The sequence below is a fragment of the Dasypus novemcinctus genome, chromosome 14, assembly GCF_030445035.2.
Source record: "Dasypus novemcinctus isolate mDasNov1 chromosome 14, mDasNov1.1.hap2, whole genome shotgun sequence".
Lineage (NCBI taxonomy): Eukaryota > Metazoa > Chordata > Mammalia > Cingulata > Dasypodidae > Dasypus > Dasypus novemcinctus.
The window spans coordinates 2656359-2661027 of NC_080686.1; the positions used below are offsets into that span (position 1 = coordinate 2656359).

At 38.7% G+C, this 4669-nt stretch overlaps 1 pseudogene; it reads right to left on the minus strand.

Moving 5' to 3' along the window:
* Positions 1–1018: 1018 nt before the first annotated feature.
* On the minus strand, positions 1019–3778 carry LOC101430609 (myotubularin-related protein 10 pseudogene; annotated as a pseudogene).
* Positions 3779–4669: the final 891 nt, after the last annotated feature.

Genomic DNA, 4669 nt, shown 5'->3' on the forward strand with positions numbered 1-4669 from the left:
TCCCATAAGTCCTGTTATTTTTCTTTGCAGGATTTATTTTATATTTAAAGAAATTTTAGATTACATACATGTTACATAACAGATATAAGGGATTCCCACATATTCCACTCCCTCCTCCTTACACACTTTCCCATATTAACAACATTCTTCACTAATGTGGTATACATTTGTTACCATGGATAAGCACATATTGAAGCATTGCTACTAACCATGAACTACAGTTTACATTATAGTTTATATTTTGTCCACACAATTTTGTAAGTTATGAAAAAATATACAATGACCTGTATCCATTACTACAATGTCATGCAGAACAAATCCAATGTCCCCAAAATGTCCCATATTACATCTATTCTTCTCTCTCCCATCTCTCAGAAACCTTTGTAGTCACTGCCTTTACATCAGTGGTAAGAGTTCTTCCATTGCTAGATTAATAATAAGTCTATATTAGAATAATAATACATCTACTTTAGTGCATTGCTCATTCCCCAACCTTGGGGGTTTGGGGATGGTGGTGCCCACTCTGTTTCTAATTGAGAGGGGCCTTGGATCCCATGTGGGCAGGTGGATGGAGCTATCTTGCTTGCAATTTCAGACACTCTCTGTTCCCTGGGATGGTCATTGTCCATCATCATTTCCTTGTTAGTTTCCCTGAGTGAGTCCATAGCTGAAATTGAAAGCAGGCTCTGCTGGCTGAATTCACTGAAGAAAATCCTCCCAACCCCTTTCTTTTTCCCTTGTAACAGCTGACAGGGAGGAATAGGTTTGTTCCCCTCTCAGTCAGCTGCAGTGAGCCAGGGGTTTTAGCCAGTTTAATATCTTGGGGGTGGGGGAATGGAGCCCTTCCCAGATGCCATGAGAGTTTGGTAACTGACATTTGTTGTTTTGAGTTCTTCCTCTCTCTGCCCCTCACCATCCTGGGAATTGTGAAGCACTGTCCTCATCTGCTGACAGCTAAAGCAGGTGCCTTGGATAGCTTTTGTCTCTTTTTATATTGCTTTTGTGAGAGAGCTGAGCCCTACCTGCCTAATCCAATGCAATCTTTCCACAATTCTGTCTTCAGTTTTAATATTAAGGAGTTTCTCCTTGAAAGCAGTTCTTGGTTGCTGATGGGTCTGTTTCTGAAGGAGGACTGTAGTCCTTTCATTGTGGAACTGTAGCTTTTCTTAGACCATTTAAAAGATTTCATAGAACAATTCTGTATATAAGGCATGCTCTTCCCAATGTATAAGGCATTATGGAAAATTTACTGAAGAGAACAGTCTCAAACCAACAGAATTTTAAGCCTTTTACATCATTCAATTGGATATTTTCACTATAGCAAATTCTGTGGTTTGCTTCATCTGCTGGTGAGGACACTTGAATAGGAATGTGTCTAACTATGAGATGTAGGTACTATTATACAGGACCAATAAAGAAGTTTTTGATAAATCAAACACAGGTGGGTAGTGTTCTAACAATTACCATGGGGCATCCAAGAATAGCAAAAATAAGGGAGATTCTTTTTCTGAACTCTTTAAATGGTTGCTTCTGTCTGGGCACTGATAGCCAGCCATTCCTTCTGTACCAGACACTGAAATACAATAATTGTCCTAATATAGGAAATCAGCATCACTTGAATAAGATAAACTATGAAATAGCTCAAATCTCTTCCTCTTCCTCTTGTAGAACTGCAGAGATATGTTTGCTCTCCAGCATGTGCACAAGCTCTACTGAATGTTTAAGGAACGTCTTTACATATTGTAAACACCTACTACTTTCCAATGAAGATAGCCGTTTCTGTAAAGTTTCTTCAAAAGGCACATTAATGCATAGTTGGTTAAATTTTACAAATGCCATCTGCATTTTCTGGATGTTAGGCAAGGTCTTAATCAAATCCAATTTGTAAACATCACTTCTCTGTTGATAATCACTAGTTATTACATTACAGATACTTGGATCAATTAATTTTTCACAGCTGCAACACATCTTTTTTGAAGGCCATTCTCCCCAAGGCATTGCCATTCGGGCCACTCTAGCACAGAAATGGCACCCTTCTTCCAAAAAATAATGGGAAAAGAACTTTAGGTCTTGGTCTGCTAAGGAACTAGGCAAACAAAGTATTTTGGAAGGCAAATGGATTTCATGTAACCCATGTTAATGGAACAAACTCTCTACCCAGAAACACCAATCCTCTTTTTTTTTTTTACACTTTTTAAATTAAAGTTAATAGATCACAAAGAGCATTACATTAAAAAACATAAAAAACATAAGAAGTTTCCATATACCCCTCTCCCCACACCCACCCCATCATTTTTGTAAAATGTTTTTTTTTTTAAAAGATATATCCCAATCTGAGTAACTTTCAGAGCAGTTTTTTTGGCTTTTTGGCTGTTGCCATCACTTGCTCCATCACTTCATCTTCTACTTCATGAGAGGAGTCCATTTATTTGTTGACCGAATTGTGGTACTTTTTCCCAACACAGTCAAAAACAAAGAGTAGTTGCAGGTCTGTTCACTGAGAATAATCAGCTATTGCTAGGAATACCTTTCTGGCAGTTTTGGGACATGATTTATCAAAGGAAAATTTGGCAATCCTGAAATCTTGGCAGTAAATATTTAACTGTTGGTTTAAATTTCAATTTCTGCTTGGGGCCTTGAACTTTCTGCCTTTAGTGTCTACTTACTATGAAAATTTGTTCAATACATGTCAAAGGGACATCATGTTCACCAAGAAGGTTTTCATAATGGAATTTCTTTAATGACACTGGATCATCATCTGGAATAAAGGAAATTTTTAAAACATTTTTAAAATTAAAGTTTATCACTCATAAATGAACCTCCTTAAGCAATAATTGTATAAAAAATGTTGTGAGCTTACAAAACAAACATGTACATTATAATACAGTTCTCCCATACATTACCCCATCACCAACACCTTGCATTGTTGTGAAACAATTGTTACAAAACAGCATCATCAAAACATTACTACTTCCTATAGCCAATAACTTACTTTAGGTGTAATCTTCCCCAAACCCACCTAGTTACTGACATCCCGTGTTAGTATTATATACTTTTTATAGTTCATAAGAGAATGTTCTCAAATTCAGTTAACCAGAGTTAATCTTCCACCACGATTCACTGTGCTGTACCATCCCATGCTTTGTAAAATCCATTCAAAATGTACAGTCAGTGGCTATCATATTCATCACGGAGTTGTGCTGTCATCACCTTGATTTTAGATCATTTTCATTACTCCAAAAAGAAAAACCATATACCTGCTTATACTTCCCTAGGAAATAGAATATAGATGGGGAATGGGAGCTGATGCCTAATGTATGTAGAATTTTTAATAAAAATTATTATAAATGTGTGGAAATGAATAGTGTTGATGATAATACATTATAGTGAGTATAACTGACACTGCTGATTTATAAATGTGATTTGAATGAAAGGGGTAGTCTGTGGCTGTAATATTTCAGCTGAAAGGAATGTGGAGGATAATAAGGGACTGATGAATGAAGATTATGGTTATTAGTTTGAGAATGTTATTTTACAAAGTGTTAAGTGTGAAGAAATTTTCAAGTTTCTGCATGTCAGCTTTCCCCACAAATCATACGACTTATATCTGTTGCAATACATTTTCATACAAAATGGGCTTCATTTATGACAATTTTTCTGGCAAAAGAACTGGCTCTAGTTTATTAATCTTTGCTTCCAAATTAAATTTATCATCAGTCTGGGGCAGCAGCAGGAGTTAGGATCTGAATGTTGGCCTGGATGGCTTGAAGGAGAACATGTTGCCTCTGTCTCCTCTCTTAGGACCTGCCACTACCAGTGGCAATACCGAGGCCTCCAAACATGTCCGGGCACCCCTGGGCATAGAGCTCCATGTGCTGAAGCCCAGGCCCCACCAGGAGCATGGCAAGGCAGAATGACAGCTGGTGCATGACGGAGCAATTGCCAGAGAAAGTAGGAGCAGGGGCAGGAATGGGCCTATGCTGGTGCAGGACCCAACCCCAGAAAGGGTCCACCACCCCAAACCAAAAGACTGCACAAACAGGGTCAGTGGCCTACAACTCAGGACTTCTAACAGCTTGTAGAAATTGAAGGCATTAGGCCAAGATTCTGACTTGCAAACATCTATTAAATCAAGCAGTTTTGTGAGTGCACAGCTAACGAAGATGGTATCATAGTAGCTCAGAGAGGGTGCAGCTCTCTTACAAAATAGGTAAAAACCATAGAACTCATCCCAGGGACCTGCTTTGGTTACATGCATAACAGGAGAATACCACATCTATCATCAAAGAGAACTGGGGATGGAGAGTCTAAGGGGCCAAAAGGAAAACTGTGAGTTGCTGACCCCATACCTGGGAATGGTACCCATCCCCCACTCTCAAGGTTAATGAACTCCATAAAACCTGAAGCTAGGCATCCAACAGAGAGGGGAAAGGACATATTCCTCCAAGGGAAGAGGGAGGTGCCACAGAGGCCTGATTGTGGTTTCTGTTCAGAGAGTTTAACCAGAATAAGCTTATTTTGAATCTATGGCTCAGAAGTCAATGGAAATTGAAGGATTCATCACAGTGGAAAGGTTTGCTGAAAAGCATCTGATGGTGAAGCAGGAAAGGGAAGAAAGACAAACCTTGCCTTCTCTGTTTGTTTCCCAGTCACCTTAGATCTGTTCTAT